The sequence below is a fragment of the Apus apus genome, chromosome 2, assembly GCF_020740795.1.
Source record: "Apus apus isolate bApuApu2 chromosome 2, bApuApu2.pri.cur, whole genome shotgun sequence".
Classification (NCBI taxonomy): Eukaryota; Metazoa; Chordata; class Aves; order Apodiformes; family Apodidae; genus Apus; species Apus apus.
Genome location: NC_067283.1, coordinates 5,565,867 through 5,584,133, shown reverse-complemented (window position 1 = coordinate 5,584,133; position 18,267 = coordinate 5,565,867). Strand labels below are relative to the sequence as shown.

The following is an 18,267-nucleotide window of genomic DNA, read 5'->3' as shown; positions in this document are numbered from 1 at the left end:
CAAGTTATCCATTTAGCTTTAGGCTCTGGCTGCTTAATGACCACAACAAGTATTAGTAGAGCGGAGGTATTTAATTTTCAACATATAATAAGAGACTATTGCTGGGCTTTTTCAGCAGTCCAGTACAGACATATTTACTGACCAGTTCTTTCCTCTGTCCTTTTGGTTCCTTTTCCAATGATCCTAGCACTTCTGACTTCTCATGTATACTTATTGTAAAAGTCAGTGTTCTCTTCCCTCTGAATGTGTCGTGTTTGACTCTGTGGATGGACACCCAGACATCAGGGAGTGCATATGCACCCCTCCACTTGAGGCAGTGTCTCAGCTGTGGGTTGGGGGCCATAAAGCAAAATATGCTTCACCAAATTTGTAATTATCAGTCACATATTTTCTTAAATTCTTTCTTTCAACTCCTCTGGCTTGTAAATGGTATCGGCTCAACCAGCATGTAATATACACACACGTATATGTACATACGTACAGATTTTCTTCCCAATCTGCTGATTTTTGTGTACATATTATAAAATGTACATATTCCCTGTTCATTCCCTGCTTCTGTTTCGTTCAGTCAGTGAATGAGTAGTTAGAGATGTCTTTGAAAGATAAGGGAATGGGGCTCTGGGAGCTGTAAAAGCCAAGCATCTGTTGGAAAGCAAGGCTCTCCCTCCCCCCGGCAGGAGCTGATGCTGGATACCTGCCAGCTTCTCCTTCCCTCCCACGACAGGACTTTTTCAGCTGTTTCTGCAGCAAGAGCAGTAGCAACTTTAACTCAGAGGAGAAATGCTCAGATATATCTCAGAGAGGTATTTCCCTCACTCCCATGTGTTGGTGGGAACTCCAGGGAAGCTTCTTAGAGCAGCTTTGATGTTAGAAGTGAGATCCCTGTACTCTTTCTCTTACCTGATGAATAAAATACTTGTCCCCTAACACAGAGCATTGTACCTCTAAGGAGGAGGAACTTCAGAAGAAGACCAGGTTAATGACAGGTATGATCTAAAGGTTCAGGGTGCATTGGCATGGTTACTCACACCTGAAGGGTAAGCCAAAATCAACAGTCATCGTAAGGGAATGTCCTTCCTTTGGAAGAATGTGTGAAGGGGTGGCCAGTGTGGGGCTCTTAGGTAGCATGCCTGGGCATCTTCTCAGGTTCATATGGTACCTGAGATGTGTCTCGTGCTTCTTGGTCCTTGACAGATTTTGGCACACACAGATCATGAAACCAGGGGCACTAGCCAAAAAACAGAAACAGTTCTAGCTCCTCTCTGAGAAGCATGGGTGAGCCAAGGCAGTGAAGAGCCCTGCTCTGAACCCTGACCTTCAGCTGCTGTGAAAACCAGTCTGAGGGCTGTTACTTCTCAGCTTGGGCCCTCCAGGAGCAATCCTGTATAGTCCGTCTTTGTTACAGCAAGAGGAAGGGATCCTCTGGCGAAGGCACCAGCCTGGGGCTGTTCAACCCAGCTCTTGAATAAAGACCTTATCTGTTCAACATAGCTGAAGGTAACCACCCAGGTTTTGCTGGTGTGATCCCTTCAGAGACAACAATGGGAGCTCAGAGTAGTAGCTGACCTACATGTAGTGTAAACAATAAACATAAATGAAATGGCTAAATTTAGATTTTTTTTGGCTGTGGGCTGAATCTTATTCCACCATGCCTTGTTCCAAGCCACAGTTTAACCTTGGACTGTCATCTGCACAGGCCATGGCCAAGATGCCCTGTTATTCTGAGTACAACCCTTCAAAGACCTCTGCTGACTGAAGGGATCTCAGCACCACCTTGGTGTCCTCTCTGTTTCTCATGCTTTCCGTGGCTTCCTATCTCCTATTTATTTTGGATGCATTTCTCAGATGTCCCACACCAGCTCCAAACCCATCTGGTTTCAGCCAGACTTGGATCCCAGCCCATCTATATAGGACACCTAAGCTGACACTGCTTGAGTTTTACCAAATACCTTGCCTTTAGCAAACTCGAAGCATCAATATTTGATGCAATATGGGCTCAGCTTCAATTAAAGATAACACTGAGAGTGTTCCAAGAGCTCTCCTAAGCCATTGAGTGTCATTGGTAACGTCAACAAAAGGGTCAGCAAAGTTTGTGGGCCAAGCTCTGACCTCCTGGATAGCTCACGATTTCCCAACCCTCTTGCAACAACAGTGATACATTAACTTGATAAGCTTACGCAGGTTTGGCCTGAGGAACCTCTGAAGCTGTTTATCTTCTGCCATTCCTTTTCTTGTTAGACTTGGGGAGAAACTGAATTTTCTGGGATTTCTATTCTTCTTGTAAAACTTCATTTGCTCTGATGCAAAGCAAGCCAGGCAGAGTGAGCTGTGACTCTTTTCTTCCCTCGCTGTCTGCCTTTCTGGCATCACTTTCTCCCATAAACTGGACTCTTAAGTGGAGACAGTGCATCCAAGGTAAGGATGTTACCTCAGACCTCCTCTCTATAAATAGGCCTGGCTGCCTCCCCGAGGTTGCTTGTTCTGCTGTCAGAATATGGCTAAATGGCCACTTACAAATTCCAACATGTGCTTGATGTGGAGATTACAGCTGCTCTCCAAAACAAAGGAGCTTTCTCTTCTCACAATGTGCTGCTCCCTTTAATAGGCGGCTTGGAAAACTCTTCTCTCTCTTGAGGGTTTAGTCTGTGCCCTGGTGCTTCTTTTGTGTGAGGACAGCACAGCTTCCTCCAGACCTAAATGAAATCAGGACCCTTGAGTGCCCACTGGAATATGTTTGTTGTCCTGAAAATCACAGGGCAGGAAAGGTTCTGGGGGTTTACCTGAGGAGCAAAATGCAAAGATGCAGAATTATGCACAGCACAGCATAGGATGGCAGAGTGTGGGGATGCCAACCTGGACCCCAAAAAGTTCTCAGTGCAAGAGTGTGGCATTGCCCCTGTACCCCCCAGAAGCCTTCACCTAAAAGAAACATGCTTGGTTTGGGCTCAGGACCAAACATGCCAGTGGTGGTAGTGAGGGTATTTGTGTGTTGCAATTATCTAAGAGTGACTAATGAATATCGGTTGGTACAAAAAGGTGTGATTTTGCAAAGAAAACAATTTGTCAAATGCTCCTGCACAGCTGCACTTTCTCACTGTACTTTTAACACGGCCAAAGAAAACTCTGTTTTTCTTGTACTTTGTCCTTACACTATTATTTCCTGCTGGAGGCTTTTTGCAAAGGAAATGAGAACGGCTGTGCTCCCTTGATGGATGTGGGAACTGAGAGATCAGGTGAAAGGATGTTTACTCCTGTCCCCCAGCAAGTCCAGGCAGGGTTTGGAACAGACTGCCCTGTGGTGCCTCCTCCAGCAGAGCAGAGCTTCCCTCACACTGAGTCCCATGGCACAATATGAGTGTGACATAACAGCAGCTCCTAAACACTTGGAAAGCCTTGTCCTTGCTGGTGTGGTGGGGCTGAAGCATGGCTAACCCAGAAACAACTTCTCTTTGGGTTCTGGCATTGGAATTTGGGCCTAGTTTATTCATGTAGGCTTGGCTGGCATCTCCAGCTGCCATTGTGTACCTACAAAAAAAACATAATTAACTTTCTCCTCAGCAGCCACAAGGCAGATGGCCTTCATAGGCTTGGCAACTGCAAGCCAGATGGCACAGTGAAGGTAGTGGCCAAGGGGTGACCATGTTCTCCCACCAACCAGCTTTGCTATGGGAGTCGGGTATATTCTGTGGGTGGCCAGTATTTATATTTGCTTGTAAATTATGGCCCACAAAATGCTAAATGAGTCTGGCTGCAACCTCAGAGCGCAGCCTGGCTCCTGTGACCACAGGTTTGAGTCTTTCAAGCAGAGCCAGGCTCACCACCCAGCTACAAAAGAGCCCTTTGTACACTTCCCCCTACTCCTCTCAATCTGTGCACTTCTCAGCTACTCCCCTGTCCCGGTCCATGCCTCAGCCTCATTGCTTCTAGCCATGCCCACGCTTCTGACTCAGCTGGACCCTCTTTCAGCTACCTGGAGCTCTTAGCTATCAATCAAGTCACCTACCACTCTTCTGCCATCTGCTCTCCTCCTTTCCTGACATCTCCAGAGCTTTGCTTCTCACCCACCTGCCATTTGGTTGCATGTCTCCTGGAAAGCATCACCCAGGCAATGCTTCCTGACTCTCCCCACTGAAGCTCCTTGCTCCAGTAGAAAGAAGACAAGGCTCTAAGCCCTGGGCATGCAGGTGGTCTGCCTGTGTTTTGGCCTTTACTGACAAGACAGTGCCAGCAGCAACTGGCACCTCTCTCCACCTGTAGCATCCTAAGGGAGGGTAGTGTGCACAGGCTGAGTCACTAAACAGGGATTGCCATCATCTCAGAAAGCCAGGAATCACTGTTCAGGCTCTGCTGATCCAGCCTTCAGCACTCAGCCTGGCAGGCTCCCATGTCCTCATTTCCCCGGCTCGCGGTGGCTGCATCAGCCACATTACAGGAGAGGGAAACCTCAGCTCATGGCTGAGACCCTATGCTGGGTTTCCTTCCTACTGCACTCATTTCCCAGCATCAGGGATGAGCAGCTTCCATTTACCGGCTCCAAGGGAGCTGGAATGTTTTATGGAAGCCAGAACGTGGCTGCAGCCAGGGGCAGGGATCTTGTCACAGGGGCTGCAGCATCTCCTTCCTCCCTCTCTCTCTCCCTCCCCAGGATGGTCTAAGTGAGGCTGCACAGGTCACTGGTGTGAAACAACACCCAAAGGGATGTACTTTACCGCTTGTCTCACACTAATGCAGCTCTCATTAGCTGATGATTTTTGAAGGAGACGTGTGTGCACTAATGGGAGATTGCCAGGCTAGAAGTAATTAAAAAAAGAGTTCCTTTTCAGCATGTTATAATCATTTTGAATTATTGAGCAGGACAGAATTTTTAAAGTCTAATTCACTTTTCCATTATTTATGCTGTTTGCTTCAGTTTTATCCCATCTTTTGAGAGGTATGAATTCACCAGAAAGTTTCACTTTCAGGTTATGAAACTGTCAGTGTTGGAGACTGCCAAGCCTGCAATATTGCTTATTTAAAAAGCCTGGGAGAGAGCTACCTCCTTACTGTTTTCCATGCAGGACAGTTACATTTCAGACCCCTTTTAGCACTGCACCTACAAGCTGAGGAATATTTTTTTTTTCGGTTTCAGCAAAAGGCCACTAAGGATCAGAGGGAAAAAAATCAGCACATCAAAGGTACAGGGCAGGGAGCAGCACATGGGCAGATCTGTCCTGCAGTAGGTATGAGATCAAACAGGTAAGTGTCCATGCCTGCAACCCAGTGCTCTCTTCCAGCCCTGGCTAATGCATCCCAGCTCTAGCAGCAGCCTTTGCTTCTTAAATGCTCTGAAACAAAAGGGTTTTAAACCATAATTTACTGTTTCTTTTTCTGACATCTTTCTAAATCGGTTCAATATGTCTTGAACCACTAAAGTGTTTGACTTCCTTCCAAATCGAAGTGTTCATATAATAAAAAAAAAAAAAAAAAAAAAAAGGAAAGGAGGGTGGAGGGAGATGAAAATGCAAAATAAAAAAAGAGAAGTGCTCTGGTAGTTTAAATCAGTCAGCCCCGCACAGTGATTTAAAACCAGTGGAGCACTTCAAGTTTTCATAAGCACTTAGTGCTGGAAGCAATCCGAGTCCTGGACACGTGCGTTTGTGGAATCATTTACCATTATTAGAGAGTTTGAATGGTGCTTGAGCTCTCCCTCTGCCCCGATAAGCACTTGGATTGCTTATGATTAGTAGGGTGGTTTCAAGCTTGTTCACAGTTGAGAGTGATTATTTTAAAGCATGCCATCGCCTGCCCCTATCTCCCAAGATCTGAGATCTCCCAAATTCATTAATTCCTTCAGCTCATCTGAATGGAAATTACTAACTAGATGTAGTTACCTCAGTGCAATTTTACAGCATGTATCACAGACAATAATAAATGTTTGCAACCAGGGCAGATGGAGCAATAATGTACATGCCATAGAGAACTCCTGTGCTGGGTAAGACCTGTTATTAAGATTTGTGACTGTTGGGCCTCTGTGCTCCAGCCACTGACTGGGAAATTCTGGTTTTAGATGGCCCAATGCTTCCTTGAGCTGGAAAGGGCAGAAGGACAATATTTTATATTCCCATGTGTGTTTTACTGTATTGCATTGTGTTGCATTGCACGGGTGGACATTACTTAGTTAACCCAAGTCCAGACTCTTCCTCCAGCACGGAGGAAGTCAACGAGGTTGTCAGATGAAGTTGTGGAAAGAGCTGATCTTTTCAGGTTTGCTGGCAGAACACAAAGGAGTTAAAAAAAAAAAATAATTGTAAGAATTCAGGTTGGCTAAAGATGGAAATGTTTTGCTTTTCTGAGCTAAGCAAAAATCTGAAAGAAACAACCCTGTTTCTTGGCTTTTATTTGTAACCTTTTTGCTTGTTAACTGCACACAAATTTTGAAATAAAATTCTGTTGCAATAAGAGAAATGGAAATGCCTTGACTTGAAATCATCTCAGCAATTTCCCCCCAGGTCTTTTGCCGAGGTGGTAAAACCAGCAGAAAATGCAACCCCAAATTCCTGGTTTTCCATGGAAATTTTTGATTAATAAAGAAATACACAGTCCAGTATAAAAGAGACATGAAATGCCCAAATTAGTGCATGAAGCAAGCTGGGGTTGTGATGACTGCTCTGCAGTCCAGCTCCCCATGAGGGAGGGCTTTGCTGAGCCCAGAGCTCTGCTTGCTGCTGGGAGGAAGGATGACAGGACTTTGAACTTTAGAGAGGGTCCCTAGATCACTCCATGTGGAAAATCAGAACAATCTGCTGGCAAAGAGGTCAAATTGGAGGCAGAAGAAAGATAATCCCACCCCTGCCTCCTCCCAGACATGCAGCCAATGGTCTCCAGCACCACAGCCCATTCCCGAGCTCCCCCAGCCTATCTGAAGACATCAGGACCTGGCTTGTCTCTAAAAATGAGAAAGAGAGGGAGTGTTCCCTGGCAGACAAACAGTGGGAGCGGTGATGTCCACCCTGTCTCTGGAACTGCCAAGCTCCCCACACAGGGGACTAATCTTTGTGCTGTCTAAGCAGGTTATTAAGTGCTATAAAGGTCCTACAGCCAGGCTTGGGTCCCCAGCCTGCCCAGGGTCTCTGTCGGGTGTCTCAGGTGACAGGATAAGGGTGATGGGCACAAGCTGGAACAGAGGAAGTGCCATCTAAGCAGGAGGAAAAGCTTGTGAGGGTGACAGAGCCCAGGGACAGGCTACCCTGAGAGGCTGTGGAGTCTCCTTCTCTGGAGATATTCAAAACCCCCCTGGATGCAGTCCTGAGTGATGTGATCCAGGGGATCCTTCTTTAGCAGGAGAATTGGGCTAGATGATCTCCAGAGGTCCCTTCCAACTCTGAGGATCCTGTGATTCATGATGGCTCCAGTCTTTGCTAGTCAATTTGCAAAAGAAGGGTCTGGGGAGGACCAGATGCCTGGATGGTGCCAGATCCATGGGATACTGCAGTCTTGGCCATCCCTGTGTAGGTCATGTTGGCTGCACAATGTCGATGTCCCTAATAGTGTCAACTCTTTCCTGGTATTTGACAAAGCAGATTTCTACTGCTTTCCTCCCATAGTAATGTCATTGTCATTAAAAGCTTGCTTTAAAGAGTTTGCAGGCTGGGTGCAGGTATCCTGAGATGATGGTGGTATAGGACTGAACAGGTTAGGAAGACTGAGTTTCATTTTAACTGGGAAGTTCTGCATACTCCTCTGATTCCCCACCAAAATTCAGCTAACTTAATTGCTATCTTCCATTCAAATACTTGCCTGAAAAGCCTTTTCATTATTTTTTTTTTATTATTATTATTTTTTACAATAACAAATTCAGGTAATATTTTTGAGAGGAATGCCCAGTAAAAAACATTGATTTTACATATCCAAGCTTCCAGTGTCATCAAGAAATGTAGAGCAGAAGGCCCTCCATCATCCACACCTTGGTGGAAAAGCAAACAAACCATTTGGGGCTGGACCAAACAACCCCTTCTTGAAAGGAGAAAGTAATATATTTACACACTGACCTGCTACCCTATAAAGCACTGAGAAATTGGATCTGAGGAGGGTTATTGCTTTCTGGAAATACAAGAGAAGTTTGAAAGACCAAGACACAGCCTAAATACAGCTCTGATAAAGGGGGACAACTCTTGGGTAGCTGTGCTGGAACCTTTCATTACAGCAGTGCAGGCTGGAGAGAGAGTTGTAGCTGAGGATGTGGTTCCTGCTCTGACCACTGACTGTCAAGCTAGTTCATGGCTCAGTGCCTCAGTTTCCCCTTCTGCAAAATGGAAGCTGGGATTCAGTCCTGCCCTGCAAACAGCCTCAAGCTGTGATCATGCACTGCTGTAAAACAGAAATCTGAGAGGTTTGTGAGCTTGAGGTTTTTTTCTCCCTAGATGCCTGGGTCTCTTTTGCATCATTTTACAGTCCTAATGGAGAGGATAAATACACCTGAATTTGCCATGGTCTGGAAGGAGAAAGTCATTCTCCTTATTAAGCTGTTATTTTTATGAAGCCATAACTTACAGGCTCTCAATACTTATGGTATAGTAGTCAAAAAGCAGGATGAGATCCCATAAACCATTCTTTATAGTAAACAGATGGTCATCAAGGCTGCAAAGGTACCTGGCAGTGTCTAACACAGGGAACCACCTGCATGAGCCTTACCTGTCCCTGTGCCAGCTCTGCCAGCAGGGTGACCTCTCCTTCAAAAGCTGGGTAGTTATCTGGAGGACACTTTCACACCCCCTCTCCTCAGACCCACTAAACAATGTTGTCCTGTCCCAGTGATGTGTTACCAGGCCTCTTTTCCTTTTAGTTTTAACCCTTTCGTTAGATATAATGTGGGTGGGTGAAATGTTTACTCCAGCCTTTCTCCACCCATTAGAAAAATAAGTTGACTTTTTCTTGGCTTCCTGCCTTAGGTTTTTCAGGTTGGACAGGGCTCTGAGCAACTTGATCTAGTTGAAGATGTCTCACTGCAGGGGGAAGGGTGGACTAGATGACTTTTAAAGGCCTCTTCCAACCTGAACCACTCTACGATTCTGTGGTTCTATTTCTGCCTTCCCTTGTTAGTTGGCACAGGGGAGGCTCTTTGGCAAGTCCCTAGCTAACTGTGGACAGGGCTGCAGGCTCTTGTATCCTCTGAGACCCTTCACGCTGGCAGAAGATGCCAGATCCCACCAGCCTTCCCCATCACACCGAGTATAAAACCTCCTGGAGGCCACTACAGCCCCTATCTTGGAGCTGTAGGCTCACCTCCTAATACACACACAGCCTGTGTGTATTAGGTCAGTGATAACCCATGTCACCTTGACCAGGAGAGGTTTAATAAAATCACAGAATGGTTTAGGTTGGAAGGGACCTTAAAGATCATCTAGTTCCAACCTCTCTGACAGGGACACCTTTCACTAGAGCAGGTTTCTCCAAGCCCGAACTCAAGGCCTGCAAGCAGTCCTTGAAGTGTTTTGGCTGGCTGATGGCAGGAAGGTGCTCAGAGAGGGTGTTGAGCAGAAGATTTCCAATGAAAAGAGTAACCCATCCAGGCACGTGTGTCAGAGCTGTTGACAAAGCACCTACATGGCTAATAACTCCTAACAGCAACAGGTTCACAGCACCTGATGTGTCAGGGAGGTGCTGTTACTGAAAGGCTTATTTCATCTCTCCTAAAAATCAGAGATGGACTGGTTTCCCTGTCTGATCCAGCAGAACTGGTGAAAAATAACCCCAACAAACCAGTGGTTTTGCAAAGGGAAATGCTGCTGTTTCCAGTTTGTATCCATGCATATCCCAGGCTCCCAATAGTGTCCTGCAGCAGTCTAACACATGATTAAAATGATATTATTCAAAACTGTCCCTCCAGGAGAGGCAACAACTTCTGAGAAACAATTGCTGTCAGTGAGCTGCCAGGAGAGGCATTTTGATATCATTTCTCTTGGTCCTAAGTGAGCTTTTGTGAAAGCAATATCCCCACACTGCACCATTAAGCTGGGTGGCTTTGGAGCACGGGGGAAGCACAAGGACTCCCGTAGTGCCCTGACAACCTGATGTGACCTTCATTTCTGTGCCACTGTCCTGCACGGCCTGATTTCCCTGGAAAAAAAAGGAGGGGAAAAAAAAAAGCCCTTACTCACGGGTTCTTTCCTCAGAAAGCCAGAGCACGCCGAGTTTCTCACAGGATGAGTCACACGTTGGCCTCTCCAGCATCCTGCCTCTCTCTGCTGAGCTCTTGGCAGGAGGGAGGAAAGGCAAGAGGGTGTTCAGCAGACAATTTCCAAAGAAAAAAGTGAAGGTGGCTTGGCAATGAGGTCATCAGCCCCTCCAGGATATCAAGGTGTTTTGTAACCTGACATCAGTGTCCTCGGTGATGGCTGTGGGGGTGGAGATGCTGTGCTGAGCACCGTGGAGGAGAAAATGCAGCTCATCTTCCCACTGACACCTTTGTGATGGGATCACCCCTCTAAATAATAAGCATAAGCCAGCAGGTTTTTAGGCCTGAAGCAGCAGGTTTGCTGTAGTCCAAAAAGGGGAACAGTTAATGGCATGAGAGATTCCTGTAACAACAAAGATCTCTACTTTCTGCAGAATGTTTGTGTTGTGCAACTATTTATTTTCATTATTTAGTTACAGATATGCACCACTGATTTCTTTGGTCTAAATACACAAGGGTGACTTTTTATTGTCAATTTTTGATGCCCAGCTAGTATCTGTCATCTAAAGATCATGGAGTACCTTTGAAAAGTGCAGACAAAAGTGATTGGGGTAGGTCTGATTGTTCAGGTTTGGGGAAATTTGAAAGCCTTTGGTTGCTGTAAAAGCCCTTTTGGTTGCTTCAAGGCTGCTTCTCCAACCTTTAGCTCTCCATGCCTTGTCTCTCCATCATCTCCTTTTCCATAGAATTGCAGAATGGTTTGGTTGGAAGGGACCTTGATAATCATCTAATTGCAAGCCCCCTGCCCAGGCAGGGACACCTCCCACTTGACCAGGTTACTCCAAACCCCATCCAACCTGGCCTTGAACACTTCCAGGGAGAGGACATCCACAGCTTCTCTGGGCAGCCTGTGCCAGTGTCTCACCACTCTCACAGGAAAGAATTTCCTGCTCATATCTAATCTAAATCTACCCTCTTTCAGCTTCCAGTCTCATCCTGTCACTATCACCATCCTAACAGTTCCATCTCATCCTCTCACTCCATGCCTCTGCAAAAAGCCCCTCCCCAGCTTTCCTGTAACCCCTTCTGGTACTGAAAGTTGGTCTAAGGTCTCCCTGGAGCCTGCTCTTCTCCATTGTCTACCTCTCCATCTCCTGCTTCTCCATCCTCAGCTCCACAACAAGGCTGACTTTATCCTCATAATTTCCAACAGTGACACTTCCAGCCCACCCGTTGCCCTTCGGAAGTGCTCTCTAATGTCTGTAATCCACCACTGAAGGACGAGTTTGCATCTATCCACCAGCATCTCCACTTCTATTTTAAACTGTACTTCCAGACACTTCCTGAAAATAGTTGACAGCTCATGCCCCTTCCTGAGAAATCAAGTGCTGAGAGCTATCTGGATTGGAAAAGGGCAGATATCCAGAAAGAAAGAGCAGTGGAAAGTGTTGAGTTCCCGGGTATTCCAGTGTGATAGCAAAGGATGATAGAAAAAGAGAGGATTGGGTGTTGCCAGTGCTTTAGAGCTTAGGGCTGGTACCTATAAATAGAGACAACCAAAATTATTCTTAGGAATTGAGTCATTAGTTCTTAATTTCTAGTAAGTCAGTGGGAGTTGTGCTATTTAGGACAGAGGCAAAAAGTGAGTAGGCCCACACAAAAAATCAGCTTCAAAAAAAGCAATTACTAGCCCTCTCAGTCTTGAGCAATGTTTTCCCTAACAGGGAGATGTGTTTAACAGTGAGATAACTGGCTCAAATCAGCTGTGCACAGTTCTTTTGAGCTGTAAAGGCACAAAATCAGCTCTTCTCCCAGCCCTTGGATGCTCCTCTATGCAGGTACCAGGTTTTTTTCTTTGGGGTTTTTGTCCCAAAGGGTGGCTCAGTCTTGGTGAAAGCACTGGCCAGGGTGGGATGTGGTGGGGGTGGAGATATTCTGTGGAGCCTTGCAGGAGGTGGTGTGGGTCCAGGTGTACTGCAAAGGGGTGTTTGGTGACATCTCATTGTGCAGCATTTAGACCCATGAGTAGGAGCAAGTGTGGGTGTCCCAAGGGCAGCATTTGCTGCTGTCCTTCGGTGAGCGTGTGTCAGCACAAAGTGCAGAGCCAAGGGCTGATTTTCACCTTGTTTTCTTCCTTTTCCTCCTTGGCTTCAGCCAAAGGTGTTCCAACCCTGTCTCCTCCACGCCAAGGTGGAGGCAGGGATTTCCCTGCCATCTGCTCTGCAAAAGTCACTCTATTTGCTCAGGCAGGAAGAGGATGAGTAACGGAGCCCCAGAAGTTCTTCCTCCTGCAGATTTATGGTCCTTTCCCTGTGTGAGGGCTAAGTTCTTTCCGTGAGCAAAATTCCTGAATCAATGGCTTGATTAATAGCTGAGAAACATTCTTCCCACCGAGTCTAGAAGGACTTTTTCACACAGTATTAGCCAAAAAGAGCCAGAGAAGGGACACAGATTTGTTTTAAATTGTATAAAGTAATCAGTTTTAGGAGTCAGATGAATAAAACAACCTTCTTGGGTGTTCAGTCACACAAAAGGGAACAAAAGGTAAAATAAAAGGTCCAAGATACTCTGGGTGGCTGAGTCCCTCTTTAATTCACAACATGCCAAAATATGTGACTAATGACCATCTCAAATTGCATAAAGACCTGAACTAGTAGAGGTCACCTTAATTTCCTCCACCTTAACTAGTGCATCTCTGATAAGCAGTGTGTGTATTAGTAGATGGGAATAAGCCAAACCAGAGCATTCTTCATCTGAGTATACATAGGATGAGGGGGGAAAAAATCTTTCAGAAATTAATATATCTGTAGTGTGTTTCCCAGAGCAACTCCTGTTCAGACAAGCATAACATTTGCAATTTCCCTTGAACATTTTTCAATGGGTTAGGGTGCTGTGGTTTTTTTTTTTCAAAATAACCCAAACATAAATAACTGCTAATCTATTCAGAATGCAAGGCTGGGTCAGGATTGGATTTTGGGACATCTGATGCTACATTAATTTCAGGTTCATTTATAACCAACACCACATTTTGTTAGAGGATGCAAGGCACAGGGGTAAGACAGGTTGTCTCTGCCTTACCAGAAGAAATTACAAGCTGTGTCTTCAGTCTGTTTGTAGCTTAAACAAAGATCAACAGCACGAGAAGAACAGAAGGTAGAAATAATGTCTGCATTTGTGTGGATTTCAAAGAAGTGCATGGGTGCAAACTGGAATTTTTGTTGGAATGCCCAGGTGAGATCAGAGTACTGAGACCTCCAGGTGCTATTGGAAATGGTTATTTGTCTTTCAACCAAACCAGACCTACTCCTCCTGTCAATTCCTGCCTGCTCCAAGATGTTAACGGGAATCCCTTGGCCAAGAAGAGATGTTTTCTCACTAGCAAGACAGGTTTCTCCCTTTGCAGCTTGGGGAATTAATCCTTTGGTGGATATTTTGGGAGGTCTGTCCTTCTGCCAGTGCCCAAGGAGCACAGAGCAGGGAGATGTGCAGGCAGGGATGTTTGCACGGCATCACTCTCAGACCACCCTGATCCCCTGCTGACCACCAGGACCATGGAGGGGAATATCTTACACCAAAGACATCAGCTGCCAACTCCAGGTTTGACCAAGAACAGTGAGATTTTGGCCAAGTCTTCCTTGCAGAGACAAGGCCTTGCACACAGCTAAGAGTGCAACTCCTTGAGTGATGGAACCATGACAAACCACCTCATGTTCATGAGTACTTTATACCAAATTAGAGAGTTCACATTGAACACAGACCTGTGCTGAGGTTAACTTGACACTGAACCAAGAGATTTGTTCTTGCAGAGGCACAAACCCTAGGTGTATAATTTCTCCTGGTAACATGCCCTACAGCATGTCATAACACCAGAGTTTAGTCCAACAAGAAAACAACATGTTCACCTCATCATGCTTTACAAGCCAGCACTTCTGCTGACCACCTGGAAACCTGCCACCAACAGGACTTGAGAGCAGGAGGCATCAAGTCAGGTTTAGCTGCCTGCTTGTGGAGGAGACGAGCCCTGGTCTTCCTTAATGCGATTTCCATCAACTGCACAGGGGGACTGGGGAGAGTTGCTCAGATGGGCAATTTAGGCATCTGCTCTTGTCAAATGTGTCACACCCAAAATATTCAAAGGCAGCCTACCTGCTGCAGACCAGCAGACTTTCCTGTGAAACCTCTTGCTTGCTACTCAAATACTGACACCAAATCCGATTTTGCACGATAGAAGTCAAGCCTATTTGTATCTTGCTGTACTGAGTGCTGTTTATCAAATCAGTTTATTTCTTTATGTGAGTAAATTTCAAGGGGTTTATTGCAACTAAAGTGCTACATGGGAACACCACAGAAGCCCCAGGAATGGCATCAAACTAAAAGAAATGTATCTTCTGCAAACAACCAGACTGTAGTCAGGGAACCGCACCAGGAGAAAATATGAATACCCAGAGGTTGGAGATAGCTGCACATAATCCCCTGAGTGTTATTCCAGCTCCTGAAATTTAAGCCAGAATCTGGATTTTTTTGTGCAGAAAACAATTTAATAGATTGTTTGTTTCATTTCTTGGCAGTTTCTCCAGCTGAATCGCTTTGTAATCCACTCCCATGTCCCCTGGCAGAAGGAAAAGGAATCCTGCTGAAAGGAGAGACAAGCAAGGGGCAGGGGGGTGGGGAAAGGAAAAAAGAAAACAAAAAGAGAAAAAAAAAAAAAAGCAAGGATCAGAAATTGTCACTTCACAGCACAAGGGCAGAATAATCATGAAAAGCAGAGGAGACCACATCCTGCCCACGTTAGTCAGTCACCACCACAGGGAAGGTGAGTACAGGGAGCTGAGGCCAGATGGATCTGCCCTGAGGCATCCCAAAGGATGCTACTGACCATTGCAATCCCCTTCCCGGTCTCTCCTTGTCTTTTTGCTCCTAGTAGGAGCTGAAGTGGTGTTGAGGAGGTGCAGAAAACCAGCAGCACTGTTCAGGGTCCTACAAGCGCCGGCTGTGAAGACCGAGTATTCCTGTTGTGACATTGCTGTGTGGTGTAACCACAGCATTTAGTTTAGCTGATAAGACATGGCAGCATGATCTGCACTGCTGAACATCTCTTGGAATCTGATTAGCAAAGCATGACACTAGAGCAGGGCAACAGTTATTGAATCAAGCAATTTTGAATGGTTAAAAATGGTCTTTCTTCTAAATTTGAAACTCACAGCTTATTTTGACCTTCTTTTCTTTTTGAGCAAAACACAACCCAAACAACAATAACAACAAAAATACATCCAGTTTTCATTCATCCTCCCCCTCTTTTTTGGAACCAGCAAGAAAGAAGTTTTCTGTGAGTGAAAAGCTAAATGGATGGATGTTTGCACTGATACAGCTGAAAAATGTCATATTAACAAATAGCTCTTGTCTAAAAATTGTTGAATGAAAAGATTTGCTATTCTGTTCATGAAAAGATCTCTATGTGGATAAATAATTCTATGTAACAGCTCCTAACTGCTGCCTGAATACAACCAACTCCCAGCAGCAGGGAAGGGCACAACCTATGAATGGATATCCTCCTGCCTTGGGCAACTTAGGTGAAGGACAGCTTAGGAGGTAAGAGTTCTGCTCATGGGAATCCCCAGGCACGTCTTCTCTGGGTGGTCTCCTCTGAGTGTTTTGAACCAGGCTTTGCTTTCAGAAAGGTTGCCATCATTTTCATAGACTCAAAATGTTGCTGCCACTCTTCTGCAGGAGAGGGCTGCTGTGCCATGCCCTGGGACTACCATACCCACAGCTGCACAGACCTGGCCTCCCTCCTGCTCTCCTCCAAGTGCCTTTCTCTGTCCCCATTGCATTTAGTGTTGTTTTTTCCACTGTTTGTTTGTTTGTTTTCCCAAAAGCCCCAAAGAAAGCCAGGCAAGGGGCAAACACTGAGATGGTTTTTCAGCTGCTGTAAGACCAAATGATTTGAGCATGTTGCAAAGTGAAGCTTGAGAGCAACTGTGAAGGTTGTGGGGACCTGCTGGGGAAATGCCACAGGAGTTTTGCAGTGGAGTGACCTACAGTTTGTCTGTGTCCTCCCCAAGTGTGAGCTGTCACCAAAGAGGGAATTGCCCCCTATCCTAAATGTGGGCTCTGCCATCTCTGTGCTAGCTTGGTGCTCAGGTGCATGTGGGGTGAGAAGCTTGGAGACTAGAGCTGCCCCTGACAGAGAGTGTGGATGCATCTTTCCCACCTTTCCCAGCTGTCAGCTCCAGCCAGAAACCCCAGCTCTTGGATCCCAAGTCTGTGTCTGAGTAGGTGCCAGCTGTGGTGGTTGGACACAAGGTCTTGCTTCCCCAAGCAGCAGAGATGTTGGGATCACAGCCCTGCTCCTGCAGGGTGCTTCATCCAGCCCTGAGCAGGGGGCTGGAACGACCCCTGCCCCCTTTAGCACAGCAGAATCACAGAATTATTTGGTTAGAAGGGACCTTTAAAGGTCATCTAGAACAACCCCCCTGCAGCGAGTAGGGGCATCTTCAAGTAGATAAGGTTGCTCAGAGCCCTGTCCAACCTGACCTGGAATGTTTCCAGGGATGACAGATCTACAGCCTCTCTGGGCAACCTGTGCCAGTGTTTCACCACCCTCATTGTAAGCAATTTCTTCCTATGACCTCGTCTGAATCTACCTTCTTTTAATTGAATACTGTTAGCCCTTTCCTTTTGCGTCAGTCCCTACTAAAAAGTCTGTCCCCATCAATCTTATAAGCCCCCTGTAAGTACCCAAAGGCAGCAGTGATGCCTGTGGGGCACATGGGCTGATTTCCTTTCCTCTGAGCACTGAGAGCCCTCCATTTGGAGGAATGGGGTTCCATCCAGCAGACCAAAGTGGGAGCAGAAGTGTTCCCTTTTCCCTGTTCTCCTCTTTCCCTCCCAGTCTGCAGGAAATGTCTTAGTTTGCAGGTTGAAGGGGAGATTGGAGAAGTTGAGGGAAAGATGTAATTAAACAGAAAAAACCCACATCCAGCTCAGGAAGTCCCTGAACTATGAAAGGCTGAGGCTGGGGGAGTTCCTGGGGGAAGTACCACCTCCTGTCCCAATTATCTCTCTCCTGTGGTATCTGGGTTTGGTTGCTGCTGGGTACTAGGCTGGCTGGCCCTTTTTGCTGGCTCAGTTCAACCACTTTCATACACCCCATTGCTGCTGCCTGTGGAACCTCCAGGGTGGGTGGCAGGGATGTGGGTAGTTCACCACCGGTCACAAACCATCAGTTTTTCACCTTCATTTACATTGAGTTCTTCAGACAAAGGCTGACCCTTGTGCACAGCACTTTGCACAGGATGGAGACCATTCTTTTGGCTTTGGAGCAGGGATGGAGGTTTTTATACATTAACCCATGTGGTACCAGGGTCCAGCCCCTACTTAGGTATCTGTGAAAATATATATTAATATGCATGTTCTTGTGTGTGTGTGTCATATAATACTCAAAACTGATTTCTTCCAAGCTCAGTTACTGAACATTTTTAAGCAGTGAGAGAGTTAGAGAAAAGCTGGGACAACTGGTTAATAGGTTAAAAAATAAGAACTTTTTTTTTTCTTTGTGCAGCTCCAGAAGTGAAGCACAGTTAAAAGCACAGAACAAAAACCACCAAAAGACCAAGAGCAACAATAGAGTGTTTTCCTTCCTGTATGTTTGTTACAGTTCTTGCTGGCCATGCAAAAAAAAAAAAAAAAAAAAAAGCCAAAATAAAATCTGGCACACAGGTCATTATGTTCTTTGGGAATCAGAAATAGACTGAGTGGGCTTGGTAGGCAAACACACATTTCACAAGCTCCTTCTCGTCACAAAGCCAATATTTGTTCAGGAGAGAATTCTTCCTTTGGGTAATTAATAATTTTTTGCTATTTATTGCTCACTGGATGGAAGTTTTGGAATGTGTAAGGAAGGGGGGAAACCTGGCAGTGTTCCTTGCAGTTATTACACTGCTGTTGAGGCCTCCAACAAAAATCACAGCGCCGAGCGTACATTCCTTTCGTAAGCAAAATGGATCATCAGGCGATGGAATGGCTTCAAAGGAATGTGTGCATCATGCCTTTGACATTTTGCTACAGCTCAAGCAGGAGGGGGAAGAAAAAACGAGCCATGGATAAGCACTTTC

At 45.8% G+C, this 18,267-nt stretch overlaps 1 long non-coding RNA gene across 1 annotated transcript; it reads left to right on the top strand.

Moving 5' to 3' along the window:
* Window positions 1–2,251: 2,251 nt before the first annotated feature.
* On the top strand, window positions 2,252–17,784 carry LOC127381787 (uncharacterized). Its single transcript, XR_007888795.1, has 3 exons — window positions 2,252–2,415; window positions 5,129–5,235; window positions 17,715–17,784. It is a non-coding gene; the product is annotated as an uncharacterized LOC127381787 (long non-coding RNA).
* The last annotated feature ends 483 nt before the right edge of the window (window positions 17,785–18,267 follow it).